Below are 20,439 nucleotides of genomic sequence, written 5' to 3' on the forward strand. Positions count from 1 at the left end.
ATACGCATTTGACCCAAAACACGTTTATCAGCGAAACCCTTAGAATTTGCACAGACCTCAACAACATGTTCCACCTTTCCCCAGTGAAAGCAAATCCCAACTCCCTCAGACACCCACCACTTCTCCTGTACGTACTGATATAACGTGATCGCTCGAAGGTGTGACGAGATCTGAAATGCTAAAACATAATCCGTCCCACTCACTCACTTTCTCATTCGCTCGCTCACTCACTCGGAGCAGTCTGAGAAAAAGTTAGGTCGTTTACCTGTAATTACGGTGTGGCTTGCTCTCCTCCATGGGCCTGCAGCCAGCTTTTGCTGTGCTTTTATGGGGATTCTGGGCTTTTCTTGTGGTCGTCGTGTTGCAATTAAAACTGTCTCCAAGCTTTGGGTGGCAAAGGCGCTGCTGCAGACACAGCTAAGAGAAACGTCTCCCTGCAGGCTATGGGAAAAGCATAGAAAAGGAAAAACACACTTAATTACACTTGACAGGTAGCTATTAAAGTAGATTTTTTTTTTTTTCGTCCAGACCTTGGAGGTCTTCACCTAAGTCAATGAAAATATACATACAGCAGTAATGCCCACTGAGAAGTGCAGGTTATAATTATTTCATAGTCATATCAGAGGGTTGCCTTGCTTAGCATTGTAGGTTAAAGAGTAATCAATTTGCTTTTACGTCTCAGGTGTGTGTTGTAACAGGTCGGCTGGGGAGTGCTTTTTCTTTCCCGACTTTGATGTGGAGTCTGTCTCATGGCGCCTGTAATGGAAGAACGTGTAAACCTGGACTTCACTTTCTTCCATTTTATCAAGAGATGTGGAGATCATCGCACATCCAGCCAAAGACCATTACAATGCTCGTTTTGTATCCGTCTGTCTCCATCTCTTTATCCGTCTGGAAATCAAAAAACGAGATCTAATTTTGCTTGGTATTATACCTGAGACCTCAGACTTGTTTATGGCACTATTTAATGAAAGATGATTCAGTCCTGTGTTTGCTTCTTAAAAACCCGTGTGATTACACAGTTGTTGTTTTTTTAGGAATGCCATGCAAATTTATTTCACAATCATAATTATGTTTGGTCTTTGTTTCATTTTAGCATATGCCACCTCTTGCTAGAAATCCAAGATCTCGCAGTTGCGAATTCACATAAATTCGCATGAGCCAAATGAAGTTTAGCGCTTCTGGCTTTACTTGTGATCTTCTTTCATGCAAAATTATACATCATTCTCAGGTGTGTTTATAATTCCTGAGAGACTGGCTGATTTATGGGCATCATGGCTCAACAAGCTAAATACTGTACATTTTTTAATGTTATTATGTATAATGTCTTGGTTTTATATTAAAAAAAAAAGTTTTGAGAATAATGTTCAGATATAACCAAGATATAAGTGTTCTGATCTTTTTATGCCTTTTTCTATTGAACCTTTGCCACCAGACAACTTGGACTTTTTGGTTTGTCCAATGTACAAGTACTACATTGCATTACATTTATGGCATTTTGCAGACGCAATTATCCAATTATCCAACTTACATTTATCTCAGTTATACAGCTGAACAATTAAATGGATAAGAGCCTTTCAGGGACCCAGCATTGCTAGTGCTGGGATTTGAACGCATGACATTCTGATCAGAAGTCCAACATCTTATTCACTGAGCTACCACTTACCAACATTTACAGCATTTGGCAAATGCTCTTATCCAGAGTGAATAATAATTATCTCATTAATACAACAGAGGTTGATGGTTAAGGGCCTTGCTCAAGGGCCCAGCAGTGGCAGCTTGGTGATGGTGGGATTTGAACTCATGACCTTCTGATCAGTGCAACATATTAATCACTGAGAGACCCCTTCCCAAGTACTAACCCAAGGTTCCAGACGTATCTTTTTATATAGATCCTCAAAATGGCCCCAAGAAGATGTGATGGTAATTTGGAGAATGATTAAGCGATATCTCTGTTGCCAGGTTGTAAAATATTATAAACAGTACGTGAAGCCATGAAGATATACAAAAGGGTGTTTATTTCTGTTTGAAAAAAGATATAAGGAAGAAAAAAATGAATATATGGTTTCTTTTGATTTCACCTGATACAATCTGTTTAAAATGAATTGTTCAGTGTTTTTTTTCTAAATCTATTTCATTTGAACACGGATTAGAAAAACACACACTTTGACACCTTTAAGGACTGAGAACTTCTGCAGACTTGCTGTCCTTTTGATTTTTTTTTCAATTCAAGACAAAAATGTGCAGACGGCTTTTTTTTTTTTTTTACCAGGCTTCAAACATACTGTATACTGACCTGTCAGTCACTACTTAATGTCTTTTATGCAACACAGGAACTGTTCAACTCAATTTAGGACTTCATGTGTGTTTTGGGGCCGTCCCTTTAATCACTTAAGTATCGTAGCTCAAAGCAAAAATGTTTGTCTCACAGCTTCCCCCACCTTCTTACTTTTGAATGGTGACACTAATGAAACTGTCTACCACAGCAACCTTTTTTTTGCTGAAATGAAAGTTTCAGCAGAGAACAAAAAAACCAACTAATTAACAAGAAATCTAATAAATATACTCGTGAACTTCCTGTTTGCTCATCGGTTCCATGCATTGACGCAATAAGGTGAGAAAGTTGTGAATCCTGATATGATCGGTTACATTCATAGGAACTAAATCTGTGCATGTACACAACATGACGCAAATGATTGGTAACTTTCCAATATGATCATGTTGTAAGTGGGTGGGGCTAATTTTGTTCAAAGCTCTTTTTTGAGGAAAAACAAACCAGCATGCGAATTCTGTTCATGATAGCATAGCGACAGTTCAATAACTCTGCTAATATACTTAGTTCTTTTGTATGTTTAGTCTTCGGAAATCTGGTGTACAGTGGGATTGTTGTTGTTAAGTGTTTTATCATTGTTTATCTTGCTGATTTTTTCCATTTAAAATAGCAATACAGTGCTAACAGTGTTCCTGCTACTTCTAGAACGTGATCTGGATCTCTGCAATGGTGTCAAAATCGCGACCTTTGACCTGGATCTTCATCTTCAAGAAAAATAGCACCAGTTAACACCATTAGTCTTGAAACTTTTTTTTTTTAGTACATACTGCACATCTGGAATCCTACAACATTTTAATATTTTGCCATTTGTACCAGCTTGCTATTAAACCTTCTGCTATCTAAGAGATTAGATTATTAAGAATTTTTGGGGTTTTGTTTATTATTTAAAAGTCTTAGTTTGCTTTTTTTTTGGTCAGTGATATCCTACATTACCTGCAGAGAGTGATGCAGCAGTGCTTTAGTATTTCAGTCTGTCCAGCTCTGAAACAGTTTAGCAATTATCTTACAAAGTCGTCAATAATGTTGTAGATTGCTAACTAGTTCCATAATTTGTAGCATAAATTATCTCACATAATAGTGCAACAATGATTTTTCGATCTTACGATGACAAGAGCGACGAAATTGTAAATTGTAAAAATATAAAAAACTTCGCACAACAGCTACATGCAGCAGCGTACGATGTACGATACGTTGGATGTGCAGCTGGGATGAGCGTATCTCTCGCTCTGTGAGATGCCTCGCTCTCGCTAGCGGTCGACGGAGTAAAGTTGTCTCAGTGTGTATTTTTTTCTAAACGTTTTCAAACAGCAATTTTACTGATAAAAGCATGTCTTCCAAGTGCCAAGTATGTCTCCTGCTTGTAGTGAAAAAAAAGAAGAGGAAATCCATCAGTTCAGAGCAGAAAATAAAAATTATAAATCAGCATTAAGCAGGAAAGACTGTCACAGTCATAGTACCTTCTTTCACTTACGATATTTTTGACTTACGATGGGGTCCTTGTAACGTATCTCCATTGTAAGGACTTACCTGTATTATGCATATTATAATTATATATTATTATTATTATTATTGTTGTTTTAAGAACTAAGAGTAATACCTGCCTTCTATCACATTCAAGATTGTATTGAAGCACAGCATGTAACCCCCAACTATTACCAGAATAATAAGAATAATTAAAAACAAACAAAAAAATTCCTTAGTTAGTCACATACAAAACTAACATATCTCAGTTACATACCAAAATTACATATGAGCACCAGAATGACTGGAAGCATGACAGATATTTTAGTATAAACATACTCAATTTGCTTCAGTGTAGAGCTTTTCTTTAATAACATAAAATTCTTAAAACTCTTCAGAAGAAACATCACCACTTCAATGGTTCTGCTTTTTTTTATTTTGCCCTCACATGTTAATGTATGACGTAGAACATCCGAGTTCCTGAATCTCTTGCTCAGAGTAGCACTGAATGGACCGAAAAGCAACACCAAGCACAGATGTTTATTCCAAATAACTGTCACCAGTTCAGAAGTTCCACTTTTCAGCTTGCAAAGACGGCTTGTGAAGAGAGCTGAGCTTCCAGTGCAGCGGCAGCCAAAGTCACAGGGGCAGAAATAGTACGAGGGATTAGAGAGCGAAGGACAGCCCTGACTATTCACTCTTGGCACTCGCAAGACAGCCACCGGTACAAGTGAGTTTTTTTTTTTTTTCTAATGCATTCCATTTAACTTTAATTACTCAAATCTCTGTGAGGGCACACAGGAAGAAAGGCTCTGCGTTTTGCACGGAACAGATTACCCCACTGGCCTGCCAAGTCGGCGCATAGCTGCATCATAAGATAGAATTCAAATTCAAATGTGGGGCTAAAGAAAGTGCAGCTGTCACCCCTCTGGCCTGCGAAGACCCCAGTGGATCAAAGATGAGCTGTCCTCCGTCTCTGCCTGCACAAAAATGATCAGTTCTGCGCGTGCCAGGGTCTCATCTCGCACCGCTTCTCCCCCCAATGCGGTTCATAATCCTTCACTCCTCGCCACACGGTGACAACCTGAATAAAGGCATTAACCTCGAAAAATAATTACCAATTAGAGCTGAGAGGAGAATGGCAGCAGGTAGCTGGCGGAGCGACAAGAACATCAGGTCTCCTGCTCAGAGTTGCACAGATTTCATACATATGTATAGTAGCCATGTTTTTGTGCAATATCAAACAGACATGATCTTATCGAATAAGGTTGTAATTGTTCTTTGGTTTTCGTGAACATCTGAAGACTTTGTGGCCAGAAAGTCTATACAGCAGAGGTGTGCATCAGTAACCACACAAGATTGAAAGGGATTGCATGGTTACATATGTCATATGTCCAACATATACTGTTTTTATTTATTTATTTATTTTTATTAATGATTCATTTATCATCAATAACCACTTTATGCTGGTCAAGACCATTGCATTTTCCTCTGCTTATATTCTCTAATATTTGTATTTGTTCTCATTTTGTAATTCCTGACATTGTACTTCAAAAACATATTGCAGGAATGGAGAAACAATTATAATTGTGTAAGTGGATAGGGTTAGTCAAGAACATCTGAAGGTGGAGGTGGGATTTATTAGACTGGATTGGTCAAGACTGTCTGTGGCAGTGAGATGGGACTGGTCAAACAAATATTCTCACATACACACTTCTGAGCTTATACATATTGAACTACATATGTAAGAACATACTATACAGATAGTCCCTGAGTTACGATGGTTCGACTTAAGTTTTTTCGATCTTATGATGACTATAGCGACATACGCATCTACTACCTTGTAAGATGCCTTACTCTCGCCATCGGCCGATAGAGTTCAGCTGTCATGGCGTCGCTCTTCTTTTTATCAATGAAACAGTGTGTGTCAAATTTATTGCCAAATTGTTGCTTCAAATCTGGAAGCACACAAATTCCCCTCCACTAAAAATGAAAGGCCCAAACCTGTTCCAGCATGACAGTGTCTTTGTGCATGAAGAAAGCTCCACGAAGACATAGTTGGCCAAGTTTGAAGTAGAAGGAACTCAAGCTCTGACCTCAACCTCAACTACCACTCTCGGTCCCTTGAGTGAGGCTTTTATCCTGATTTGGTTGCTGTATCATGGCTGACCCTGCGCTCTGACCCCAGCTTCCTAACACTGCTGGGATATGTGAAGTAAGAATTTTACTGTGCCAAAATGTACTTGTGACCTAATTTACGTATATGTGGATTAAAAAAAGTTGGGTTTTAGTTAAAAGACAAGCTCTGTTCACAAAAATGTACTTAATTTATCTACATGTACACAAAATAGTCCCCTTGCACAGCAAAACAGTGCTCCCACTTCTGGAATGTGTTCTGGAAGTCTTCTTCTCAAAGTGTGTCAACCACCTTCTGCTATTCGTGGTGGATCTCCGCAATGGTGTCAAAACGATGACTTTTGAGCTGGATCTTTATCTTATGGAAGAGGGTGAAGTTTGCAGGAGCCAACTCTGGTGAGTAGGGTGGGTGTGGAAGTGAGATCATATTGTTTATATGAGAAACTGGTGTGTGAGTAGAGCTCCGTGACCCTGTTCTAACTGGCTCTATGAAGAAATCACAGGTGTGGTAATTCACGTGGACAATCTAGCACCAGCTACACAGCTCCCCATGTACACAGAATGATGTATTTTTGCCACACTGACTTATGAAGGTTGGTGCTCCCTGTGACTGTGCATGCAGCCTTGTGCTGCCATCTGTTAGCATGTAACAGAACTAGTTTTGAAACTTTTTGATACCATCTCATATCTTTATTGCAAAAGTATGTGGTTTGGGACATGACCTAGGAACCTAGCATAGCTTTATAATAGCTTGAATTCAAATGGTCAACTATCCATGATATCTGGAGAGACATTATTTAGATTAGTTTATAAAGGCACAACAGAGTAAAGACTATAAAGACTATTCTTTTTTGTACCCTGCCCTTTGTGCACATTGTAGTCCCTGAGTTGTGTGTGTACACTGAATGACACTGTTTACCTTGAGCTAAACAGACTCGTATGCCGCCAGACCCAAGCAGCTAATCCCGCCATCCTGCACCACTGAATCCAGGTAAAGTGGTCTTAAATCCGCAGCCGATTATTTCCCGCTTCTCGCTGGCCCTGCGTTCTGTTAAGCCTCGACTATCAGTCCAAGAAAGGATCAAGAGTCCCAGATCCACTTGGAAAGAGCAGACTGGCAAAGGACCAGTTGTTTGACAAGTTAATCTCGTCTAAACTGAGGAAGGAGTGAACTGACATGTGACTCACGGCAGCACTCCCACAGACAGTCTGAGATTTCTTACTGTGCACACAGCAGGCTTGGACAGGGATGTTGAGGGAACAGCTTCAACTAAAGACTTTAAGGAATATTATCTTCAGCAAAGCCAAGCACAAGAAAAAAGTTAAGTTAAGAGTTAATAAAATATGAAGGTACGATCGTCATGCCATAAAGTATTGAGCATTAAATATGCACCTACAGCATTGAGTTAGCAATATACAGGGCATACCATGGTGTCAAGAGAGCTACAGCATCATAATTCATCATCGTGTGGTCAAAAAGGGAAATTTTTCCACAAGTGTAGTCCATCTAGCCAAGACATGCTTTGTGTCTGAGGTTTGCTGCTTTAGTTTTGCACAAGAGCTAACAAGTACAGGAAGCTTATGGGGAACAGTTCAGGGAAATGGCATAATGTGAATTAATCAACCCTGTTCATGTGGTTTCTGCCACTGTGTGCACTGAAAACAGTAGTAGCAGCCATCTTAAAGCAAATTCACTCTCTTCCAAAGTGCATAGTTTGGTTGCACTCCATACAAATATCAAACTCAGGTAGGTGCTGTGCCCCAAAGGTGAATTCTTTCACTGACAGGTAGTCAAACTGTTATGTATTATGCATTTTGACTCATTTGTGACAGTTAAACTATTAATGTAGCTGATATAAGCTATTGAAAAAATATATACTGCACAAATATTCATTGCTTATTTTATATATTTATTAATTTGGTTTGACTGCCATATTTTTTATTATTTTCTTTTTTTATCTGAGATTTTACTAAGGGTCATGGTACAGTACGTTAGTGGTTTGCATGTTTACATCACAATTCTAAAATTGGGGGTTTGATTCCTGCTTCTGCCCTGTGTACCCAGAGTTCTCCACGCTTTAGGTCTTCCCTCCAGGTACCCCGGTTTCCTCCCCTAGTTGGTGTAGGCTACTTGGCATTTTCAAATGTGATTGCACCCTGTAATGGGTTGAAATCCTATACAGGCTTCCCCACTGAGTTCTTTGAGTTTCTCTGAGGATAGTCTCCAGGCTTGCCCATGACCCTGAGTAGGAGCAGCAGTTTAGAAAATGTTAGATGGACATCTGATTTGATTGGCTGCATTTTAAATAAGCCTTGTTAGCTCTCTGCCGTGTATCTTCGGTACAAACTTCAGTCACCTTGGATGAACTACATTTGGCTGGCAAATTTCACACTTCTTTTAAAAAATAATGATGAAGTGCATTTTCTTGCTTGTGTGTCGCTTCTGACACTTTCCTGCTGAAGATCAGTGTTACATCCTCTGTGTGGTCAGACTTAACTTTCACAGCAGGCTAATTTTGCTATCACAAAGCTTGCATATATTCAATTTATGTTCAGGAAATTACAACTTGTCAATATAATATAATACTCATTATTTTTAGAAGTATGACCGTCAATGATAGCATTGTGTTTTTAGTAAAGCTAAATGATTTTTATGTACAATATATGAGGTGGTATTAAAAAAAATTATTTACACTATATGAGGTGGACACCAATTTCGAACAAAGAGCAAACGTGTAATTCTGCATGAAATTAGGAAAATCTACCACATGGATGTTTGACATGACATACGTTTGACATACGATGCTGCAATGAGTCGTTCGAGGTGATTTGAGTGGCACGCATATTTCAGAGCTTGAGAACATCACTGGAAGTAGATGAGGGATCAGGAAGACCTTCAACGAGTTCAACCCCCAAAAATGTGCCTGACGATCGTTGGATAACAATTCGAGTGATCTTACTTCCGCACCCACCCTACTCGCCAGATTTGGCTCCTGTGCACTTCGCCCTCTTCCCGAAGCTAAATATCTGTCACAAAGGTTGCGGTTTTGACACCATTGTGTAGATCCAGAGTTAATAGCAGAGGTGTTTGACACACTTTGAAAAGAAGACCTCCAGGTCTTTTTATATAATATAAATAAATAAATAAATAAAATTATATATATATATATATATATATATATATATATATATATATATATATATATATATATATCAGTCTGCATTTGTTTTGTTAAAAAAAAATTACAAAAAATAGTCTGACCAGATAGGTCAGATAGGATTTCTCATAGTTCTGAGCATCTTGTCACTGTAGAAGGATAAGGCTTCATTAAATAGGAAGGTATTAATGCTATGGAATTATTCCCTGTCTATTTGCGGGCAATAAATGCAAGTATTTTCATGGGATTCATGGGATTGGCTTCCAGATTTGCTACCACTGTGACTAGGATGTAGTGGTTACTGATGACAAATGAATGAATAAGTTCACTGCATGGTGGTTCTCCATGGTCTAGAGAAAGCACAAAGTGGTGAAAGCTAGGGTAAGTAGTAGCGGGGTCAAAATCCCAACACTACCACGTTTACCGTTCCTGAGTCCTTAAACAAGCGAACTGCTCTGTTTTATAAATAAGATCATTGTAAGTCGCTCTGAATCAGGGTGTGATACCAGATGCTTTCTCTCTCTGCCATCAGACAGTCTACTAATTATACATATATTTTGTTACCTCCTGCAGTCTTCTCTGGCCACAAGCTTCAGAAGTAAATCAATACATTTGAATAGCTATCTATATTTCGAACTTCTAATAAGATACTAAAATATCAAATTGTAGATTAGATTAGATGGGAAAGAAAGAAAGAAAGAAAGAAAGAAAGAAAGAAAGAAAGAAAGAAAGAAAGAAAGAAAGAAAGAAAGAAAGAAAGAAAGAAAGAAAGCGGTTCGCAGCATCCTGTCATTTAAAGAAGTGAAATCGTAAAATTTCAAAATTTCAAACAGCACTTTTGACTGTGCCAGCACATTTGTGAATGTTTTCCAACTAAATGAATCTGCGTTAAAAAAAAAACAACAACGTATTTTTCTTTTGATGAGATCTGATCGTCTATACAGAAATCACTGGATTCTTAGTTTAACAGCATGCTATGCTAATCTGTAGATCTCAATTCCAGTCATTGCTACCCTATGCTCTGTAACTCTTTGTGGTTCCCCCACAGCTATACACCTGACTCATGTCAGCTAATTATGTGCTCTCTGAATTGAATCAGTGCAACGGCATTTGGCATTTTATATCGAGCTGTTGTCATGTCAGCAATATTTTGGCCATCACAAACTTTCCCTATAATCATCAGCCCTGAAGACAAATATAGAACTTGCTTTAATTGCTCACCGGTCATAGCGTAGTTCTAAAGGTGTTATCAAGGGAACTCGAAAAAAAAAACACCTTGCCCTTAGCGATCTTCTTCTTCAATTATTAAAACATGCATCAATTTTCAGCTCATGTACAGCACATGAAGGCAGATGGTCATTGAACAGATGATCTGTGGCTCTTCATTTATATTAATTTGTATTCTCTTCCTTTGACCCTTTTTTCCTTCACACCCACACACACACCTACACACCCACACACATAATTCTGTCATGAAAACAAAACGCTAAAAAGAAAAATGAATCATCATGCGATCTGACTTATGCCAGGTGCTCTTTTTATTACTTTTTCCAGCTTGACTGACATCTTTGGAGGTGAACACGTAGCTCATCGCTTGAACAGTAGAACTGCTCTTTGGCCAGAGGGAATAGTGTTGATTGAAATTGTTAGTTTTATTATTTTTTTATAATGGCAGAGTTCAGAATGTTTGTCAGTGGCCTGCAGCAAAATGTTGGGTAACACTGTCCTTTATAGTATCACTGAATTCACTGATATGAAGCTGACTTCTCTTCTTCTAAGTATGTTTAGTCAAATTGGGTTTGATTTGGGTTTGGTCAAATTTAGCATAATATAGTAAATTTTTGACAAACATGGCATCTTGCCATTTTGTTATATTGATTACCCTGCTGTTTAGGGTTAAATATGCATACAAAATGAGAACAAGAATTAATCATGCATTAATCATCAATCACTTGACTTTTCCCACCATATGTGGTTCTTCCCAAACTGTCACCACAGTTGGAGGTCCACAATGGTATAGGATGCATAGCATTACATTTCCCTTCACTTCAACTAGGAGACCAAAACCTGTTCCAGCATGACAGTACAAAGCATGGGATGAGTGGAAGATCTTGAGTGGCCTGCTATAGAGCTTTGACCTCAACCTGACTAGGTACCTTAGGGATGACTGTGAATGTTCCTCACCCTACATCAGGACCTAATTTTTCTAACATTGTTGTGGCTGAATAATCACAAAGCTCCATAAGCACCCTCTTAAATTTAGTGGAACATCTTCCTGAAAGAGTGGAGGGTATTTTAATTGGGATATTAATATATTTAAAAAATATTTGAATTTTATTGTCAGGTGGACAACCATTTTGTCCATATATTGTATAGATCATATTATCAGGTTTATTATTATTATTATTATTATTATTATTATTATTATTATTATTATTATTATTGTCCTCTACATCTGCCTCTTTCAACCCAACCACCTGCATGTCTTCCCTCAACACATCCATAAACCTCCTCCTTGGCCTTCCTCTTTTCCTCCTTCCTGGTGGCTCCATCCTCAGCATTCTCCTCCCAATGCACCCTATGTCCCTCCTCTGCACATGTCCAAACATCTCAATCACACCTCCCTCACCTTGTCTCCAAAACTAAATAACCAAATGTTGTAGCTGTTTAACAAACTGCTAAGGCGAATATGCAAAACAGACAGTGATACTAAATTCACCCTAGTTTAAGAAACTGACCAGCTGCAGTATGTACCAACATTTACTCACAGTTAAATACAATAATACCAATAACTGTATACTAACAATACAACATGATGGAGTTGTACAGTAGCACCAATCTATATCAGATCATAAACATCAGTAAACTTCATGTTGATGAACTGATATGTTGTCTTAGGATTTTGAGTCATACAGGAAATGTTTGTAAAAGGTTTGTTTTGCTTTCTGGAAGTGTGGACTTTTCTGTCATTGTTGTTCTACACAGAACTTGTAAGGGTTTTCTCAAATGAACAAAGATGGAACGTTTCTTTGATCCATACCCCAGGATTTGATTTTTACAGTACTGCAATAGTTCATAGCTAACAGCATAGTGAGAAGAATACAGTGGGTTCTGACATCAAATATGTATATCATTCATGTTCATACATAGTGCTATTTATTGTATAAAGCTTCTGTTTTATAATAATAAGCAATTTATTGTTCAGGTTGTCATGCTGGTGTTGTGGGATGCATCAGTGGCCCCCAGCTCCAGGTTTTCTGGTTTGGTTTGGTTTGGTTTAATCAATGTGTGGAGTTTTCCATGTTTTTGCTATGTCTGTGTGGTGCGATTAGGAGTAATAAGGATGGACAGAATTAGAAATGAGTTTATTAGAGGGACGTTTTGGAGACAAGGTGAGGGGCACAACTGAGACGGTTTGGAGATGTGCAGAGGATGGACATGGGGTATATCAATAAAAGAATGCTGAGGATGGAGCCGCCAGGCAGGAGGAAAAAAGGAAGACCAAGAAGGAGGTTTATGGAAGACATGCAGGTGATTGGTTTGAAAGTTGTGAATATGTGTGTCCATGGTGCCATAAAAGAAACAAACACATTCCATAGGAAAATGAATGGAAAAAACGGGCCTTTGATTGCTTAATATAAATGACGATAATAATTGGTACATTTTTACATTAAAACTCGTTATCGTATAACTCCATATTTTCTTTGTGATTTAGATCTTGCTACAGTTCTTTATCACAATACATATACATAAAATGATTACAAAAGAGCTCCACATGGTCTCTTGTAGCCTTTCAGGAGTTACATAGAGAAGTATTTGTGAAGGTTTTTGTTGATTCATTAATCTGTGTCTCAATTTTAAGAAGTACGTTTGACATTGACGTTCTGCGGCGCGCTTCTTAAGCACACAAAAAGAAATAACTTTGACAAAGCGACACTCGAACTCACACTTAGAAGAACACATGTAAAGGGACTTGAGCATATATGCATTTTGATTCCATGCTCTTTGATGCACACTTGAACCCTTAAATGAGACGGAGACCTTCTCTGAATATCTGCACTTGACTTTCCTTTAGAGTTAATTGATTTCAGTCATCAGCCTGTCTGTCACCGCTGCACTGAAGCACAGAGAGAAAAGGCATATGGATATTAGGCATTCAGCTTAAAGTTAATGAACATTATTTAAATTAATTACCTCGTGAAGGGCAAACACCTTTTCAATCGCAAGCCTTCATATGGGGCCACGCATGGCGAGAATGAGGCCACGTAGATGCAATTCAATGGCATGCTTGCTGGAAGGCCATTCCTCACGTCGCTGAAATCAAAATGAACGGCCTAGAGATTGGACGAACCCTACATAACGCGTACATACAATTTGTATGTATATCGTTTGTGTTTCTCTTGTGTTCATCAAATGCCATTCAATTACCGAATGAAGAGTGAGATGTAGAAATGCAGCTCTTACCTTGCCAGTAGGAAGAATGGAACATTTTTAGTAGGCGCTCATCAAAAAAAAAAAAGGCCATGGAAGAAGGGGGGTTGGGGTGGGGGAATAAACAGATTGGAGAAGCAATTGACATTTCCCTAAAGCATGCAAGGGCTTATTTGCATCAGTTCACTGGCTCATGTTTTATTTATCTGTGATCACAACCGATCGTGAGGGAAATTCATCAATAGGGATGGCACCGTGGAGGCTGCGGTTTGTGCCACGCTTCTCCCCCTCCTTCCATCTCGCCCCTGCACCTTTACACCCAGCGCTGAGGTGACGGATTTCTCCATCGCAGCCATGCTTGGAGGAGCTCCATATGGCCAGGATCAAAGGTGTAGTTCAGTGCACGGTTCTGCTTGGTTGCCAGCCACCGCCATTAATTAGAAAACAAGATCAGAGGCGGTATTAAAATCCAATTAAGCTGGTATGAACAGATTGCCAAGTGATGTTCACTAATGTATTACTGAGCACCATGCAAATTTTCAGTGCCCGTGTTTGGTTGCTGTGTGTGTGTGTGTGTGTGTGTGTGTGTGTGTGTGTGTGTGTGTGTGTGCATCGCTTGTGGTCGTGCTTGTCTTTATCCCCCATGCTACTTTCCGGGCGCGCGTTGAAAATCATTCAAATTGCCTGAGTGATCACTCTTGGCCGGCACGGCATTACCTGGGGGGCGCCGAGGCCCTAAACAGCGCAGCCAGTTTCTGCCAAGCAGTGCACTGTCGTGGGTTTATGTAAACTCCAGCCTCTGTGCGCTATAGAGAAGCTTAATTCGCGAAGATGGGATCATTCAAACAACCTGAGCGAAGTGATCACGTTAAATCAGGCTAATGACGCCGATTCCCTTGGACGCAGGACATCTGAACTGGGGGGAGGATAAGTGGCTCCAGCTGGTGGTCCACGACCAAACACCGCAGCCACAGATGAAGGCTTTGCGGGAGGAAAAATATCAAGCTACACAATACCGGGCTAATGAGTGTCAGGAAAGAGACCTTAAGTGTCAGGAAATTGCCCCAGTCCAGAAGACATGGCAACAAGCACGAGTGATTAATTGGATTTTAGGAATAGAGGAATGCAAAAAAGACGACTATTTTCTCTTTCAGATCATTTCAAGGGGGTCAATGGTAAGACAGGCTGCTTGAGGAGGATTTACAATTTAGCATCTGAAATTCTTAACTATACTCCAAGTACTCCAAGATCAAAAAAACACATTGCTGGGACGATCTGTGTGATTGTCTTTAAAATGTATTTAAAAAATTTCGTCTTTTACAAAATGCTTTTTTTTTGGCAAGCGGAAATGGAATAAAACTCATCAGGACGTGTTATTATAACAAAATAATAATAAAGATTAATTGAGGTGAAGCAGAATCACTGTTATGACCCTGATGCAGATTATTTTCATGATTTCTATTTTTTTAATAATTGAAGATGCATATTATCCTTTTGTTATGCTAAAGCTGGAGCTATTTTCAGTGCTGCTGTAACAGAAAATGGATCAACACAATGTGATCAATCAGATCAATACATTTGCTAAACAAGAACATCCTGAAAAAGGTAAATCGGTACCAATGGAAGGTAAAATGCAGCCATTTAATGGTAATATTGTTGAGATTTAATTTATTACTGCAGAATCACCTCTGGTTGGAAAGGGAATGATATTACAAACATTTCACATTTGGCAGTCTGTCTTATCCACTTATGAATGTGCTTGTCACTCTTTTTACTGCATCACGTTTCCTCAGATCTTCTAGCACTGCTCGACTGGTCCCACAATCTCTCAGGGTAAGAGGTAGGTTAAGACTCTTTTCTGTTCTGGCAACGAGGTGGTGGAATGAACTTCCACTAGATGTCCGAACAGCTGAGTCACTAGCTATCTTCAAACGAAGGTTGTACACCTACCTCTTCCTTAAACGCTTGAACTAGCACTCATTTTCCCTGTTTGTTTTATGTCTTTATGTTAAAATAAAGTGTGCTATAATTCCTCCTAACAGAGTTTAGGTTTGATGGTATCCTAAGTCTGCAACCTACTGAACCAGAGTTGATTTATTAATAGCTACAGACTTCAAAGCACTTTAATACGTCACTCTGGATAAGGGCACGTGCTGAATGCCATAAATTTAAATGTACAAACCTCACATAATTATCTAGTGTCAGGATTGAGGTACAATCCTTATCTGATCTGATTTGATCCTAATTTGTATGTTGAAAGTAGATTTCTGAAAGCTGTTAATTCAATTAACACTTCATAATCATGATAACCGTGGTAAGCATTACATATAGGAAAATCATTTTGAAAGTTGACCATGTTGACTTGAAGCGTGGAAACAAATGAGTTCCGTTTTAAAATTGGACGGTGACATATTCTTCTGCTTTGAAGCCACCAAAGAAAATGGCAAGAGTCTCTGGAAGGCAAGCCTCAACTCTGCGTATGAGTCACTGAAAAAATCCTTCAGCTTCCATTCCAACTCATCTAGCAAATGCACTCGAAAATGAAACTTAAATCTTTGAAAAATAGACAAAAGTCCAGAGGTTTCTAAAGTGTAACAGACTACCTCATTCTCATCTCTCAAATACAGGAACACTTTTTGATCTCTGCTCTCTCCTGGCGAAGTGGCATACCTAGTCAGGAATGAAGCACAATAGACACACACACCTTTTCCATATTATCCTTCTGAGGACCTTCCACTGACAATATAATCAATGCTTGATCTAGACTTCAACAACCAAACAAACAAAAAATGATGTTGGACTTTGTAGGGACCATCTAAATTGTCCCCACAAGGTCAAAATAATTGGCCCACACACACACATTCTGATGAGGCACATTGCCAAGACTTTTTCCAGTCACCATAAAGCAGGTCCTGAGTAAAACTTCAATCATCTTGACGTCGCTGGAACGTGATACAAACACAACGATTGGTTAAAACATACCGTCTGCATGGACTTTAACTCTAAGCTGAGTGATAAAGTTTCAGGATTTTTTTCCCCATCCTCCCCACGCGGTGCAGAGCCCTGCCGAGTTGGTGTGCACAAACTGCTGCCAGGAGTGTGTGTCATCCTGATGGAGCGTTTGAGGGAATAGAAGCTCTGTCTTCACTTATCACTGTAACAAGCCCAGTGCTGAGCAAACACTTCTCGAGACGACGTTCTCCATAAACGCGCAGATATACGAGCCAGCGGAGCTAGTTATCTGCTAATAAGGACACAGCTCTTGCTCATGCTCATGCACACAAACATTCTACACATCGATCTGTCTTTTTCTCTGGCTATATATCCCTATATCTGTCCATCAGTCTATGTAGGCTTTTTAAGCAATATCTTTTTATACTATCTTAAATTTTAATCCAATCTATCTCATTATGAATCTGTTTATACACACTATATAGACAAGTTTGTGGACACCTCACCATAAGATTCATAGGTGATTTCTGAGCATCTCATTTCACATTTATTCCCATTTCGCTCTTATAATAACCTCCATTCTTCTCTAAGGATGTTCCAGAAGATTTTGTGGAGATTTGTGCTAATTTATTAACAAGAGTGTTAGTAAAGTCAGGTACTGATGGGGGTGAGGTGGGGAGGCCCGAGGTGCAGTCAGCGTTCAATTCATTCCAAAAGGGTTCCATAGGTTTGAGATAACCAGAAGGGTTCAGAGCTCTATAGCAGGCCACTCAAGATCTTCCACTCCAACCTGTGTAACACATATCTCATGGAGATGGATTTGTGCACAGGGGCATTATAATGTTTGAACAGGTTTGGGTCTTCTTGTATGAGTAAAGGGAAAATGTAATGCTAAAGACTCATGTACATTTGTGTAATCTTTGTGGTTTGGGGAAGAACCACATATGAGTGGGAAAGTCCCAATACTTTTGTCCATATTGTGTATCATGTCTATTTTAATACATTCCTTAACTTGGTGTGGCTGGAATTTGAACCTCTGACTTTCAGATCCCCTGTCCAATGCCTTAAACATTAATCAGTTCATTCTTATTCTGCCTTCGTCTGTGCAGTGAGTATTACACTATGGCCATCAAAACCAGCTTGTATAAATTCACAAATAAGAAAAACCACCACCATGTTTCATAACTACAATAGACACAATAGATAGCACATAAAGCTGATGAGCTGATTAGTTCCATGAGCTGATGTTATATATACTGGATGTTCCGTATATTAGAGAGCGATTGTTAAACAGTTTTGTGTCTCACATTTCCGCACTTGTTTTGATTTATGAGAACTCGTCTTTCTCACACTATGGTTAGAAGCGATGTTTGTTGTATCTGTAACCCAACACTGAGTACACTACCTAATCACTGGAGAAGCGTCTGCTTGAAGTTCCTCGCAGTGCTGTGTGTGTGTGTGTGTGTGTGTATATATATGTGTGTGTGATCGAGTGTCAAACCGCCCTCAGTCTCTTTGTGATCAGCTGTGAACATGAGAGAGTGATGATTCGGAGAGACAAATGGCTAAGTGTCGCCACGAAGTGAAAAGACGGCCGGTGATGTGCTCTGTAATTAAGCCAGTCCGTACACGATGAAAGCAAATTCGACTGCCAGTGCTCGCCGTCTCGCAGCCAGTGTACTTTTTACGACATAATTATGCTCGGAAATCAAATGAGAAGATTTAATATTTCTCTGGGACAAGAGCAGAGTCCAATATCAACAATTACGCAGACCCCCTTGAGGTAACAGCCCTGGCGGCTCAGAAAGATTCCTAATTTTACATCTGCTTCGGGGAGGTCTGGCATTCAGAAGCCAAATGATTTAAGCTTGGAGATACTAGACTTAATTATTCACATTCTGGGTGTGTTCGCTTTTTGTTTCTCACTTTTGCTTTTTGTGGGTACATTAGATTTTTTAACCACTTCTGTTCCTCTTCAAGCAGACGTGGTTAAAAATCTAATGTACCCACACCCACAAACCCTCCCACCCAACCCCATCTCATCAGATATGTTGGTCTTTTCTGTAAAAACAAAGATGATGGTCGCAAGATCCCTTATTTATTCATAAGTTTTATTCACAACATCCTTGGAGATTTACAGTTTTTCAAATGTTCGGTTTTGTCATTTCCGCCGATATTAAAGGGAGTTACTGCAGAGTTATCGCTCCCCAATGCTGATTATTTTCCAATTGTAGCAAATCATAATTTACAGTGTTTTATGCTTTTTATAACACAGCAATTTGCAAGGCTAATATTTCTTTTTCAAAACACATCATAACACATCAAATACTATTCATCCGATGCACATTTTCACTACATTTTATGTCGGAGAATTTTAATGTGCATTTAAAAATAACTTGAACTAACAGAAACTAACCGTGTTGTTGCTAACACATATCATATATCTGTAAAGTAGATATAAATAGTTGTTCCCTTACAAATCTCTCTCTTGTTTTAAGTTAATAACACACACAAAAAAACAGTGCAGCTTGTCATGTTACAAAGAAACCACAAAATTCTCCGAATTGAACCACTTTCCTGTGATGGAAGACTTTTTTTCCTCTGACTGAAAAAAGTCTCCTTCCGTAAGTCTTCTTCCGTAAGTAAATTGTTACGATAGTAACTCTAACTTCTTAATATAAATCTGTGATTATAAGCCATGTTGCTCTGTTATTAGTGCTGGTTTTTTTGTTTTTTTTTTTTACAAAAATTGCTCAACACCCTCTGCCAATCAGATTTCACAGTTCAATAATGCTGTGATGCAAAATGTTTGAAAGGACATTGTGTGCTATTTGATTGTTCGCCAACGTAATAAAGGCACAACAAACCATTATTTCTTTGTACTTTTCAATCAGGGATCATGCATTCCCTTTGCTTTGCAGATACATTCTAAGGCACCACAAAGACTTTGTTCCTCTGGGTCAGATCTTGGAGAAAAAAAAGATCCGCAGCTGCCGAGTGACCGTGGAGCAACCGCACTCATCTTCGTCTCCTGCCCGGCATTTTTTCCAAAACTGCTCTGTGCGCCCTCACTGTTCCCAGGCCTGTCCATATGGGTCGGATTTGCTCTGGTTGTCCGCTCCCTCTGCCTTGGGGGTAAAGCCTGCTCACTGGGTGCCATTTCCTTTTGCCTTGGTCGGGGAATAGAGATTGCTAACTGGATATAGACACAGGGACCTGGTGGGGTTTGGCCCCTGCAATCCTATTTAAAAAATAAAGGATTCTGTGGTCAATCTGTGTGGTCAAGGCCCTGACCACAGCCCCTGCTGACACCCTGTTCCCCGAGGCCGTGGTTTTACCAAAAGCCATCATTTCCTAAAGTCTCCATGTGTGTGACCCATTCACATCCTAGACGTCTTGGCCTAGTAAATGACGGCCCATTTTCTTCCCGTGGCATTGGCCACACAGCACAAATGGGGACCTTCTATTACCCGAGCTTAAAAGGGACTTTAAATCACATGTCAGATGTGAACTATGACACTACCCTGTGTGAAGCGGTGGTCAAAACGGCCAAGCGATGCATCGGTGTGGCTGAATCGCGTAATTAGAATGGGAAAATGGTAAGACCTCAAGGGAACGTGGTGCCATGAGACTTTGGGAATCTGCTGTCTTTTAATCTTATTCAGAGTCTTGCTGGGAATGGGCTGGTTCAGGACTGAAGATGCGTCCCAGATGTCCAGGGTCAGTCTAACCACATCCATGCCTAGCTCTTTCAGCAGACAGTCACGTAAACATGGAGCACTAGAAGGCGTTTCAAGACGCTCAGACTACGGTTTAATTGTTTGTCTGTACAAATAGAGAAGGTCTTTCAGAAGAGGTCTATCTTTAAGATACCTCAACGTGCAAGTCGTGAGAGCCTCATTCAACACCAAAGCGCCATGATTGGCCATGCATAAATAGGCTAAAAGGGGTTTTTAGTATTTTCCTCCT

At 39.5% G+C, this 20,439-nt stretch overlaps 1 long non-coding RNA gene across 1 annotated transcript; it reads right to left on the reverse strand.

Moving 5' to 3' along the window:
- Positions 1–305: 305 nt before the first annotated feature.
- On the reverse strand, positions 306–7,166 carry LOC124376974. The gene is made up of 3 exons (XR_006924034.1): positions 6,849–7,166; positions 676–891; positions 306–441 (listed from the first exon to the last, which is right to left on the reverse strand). It is a non-coding gene; the product is annotated as an uncharacterized LOC124376974 (long non-coding RNA).
- Between the last annotated feature and the right edge of the window lie 13,273 nt (positions 7,167–20,439).

The sequence above is a fragment of the Silurus meridionalis genome, chromosome 23 (genome assembly GCF_014805685.1).
Source record: "Silurus meridionalis isolate SWU-2019-XX chromosome 23, ASM1480568v1, whole genome shotgun sequence".
Lineage (NCBI taxonomy): Eukaryota > Metazoa > Chordata > Actinopteri > Siluriformes > Siluridae > Silurus > Silurus meridionalis.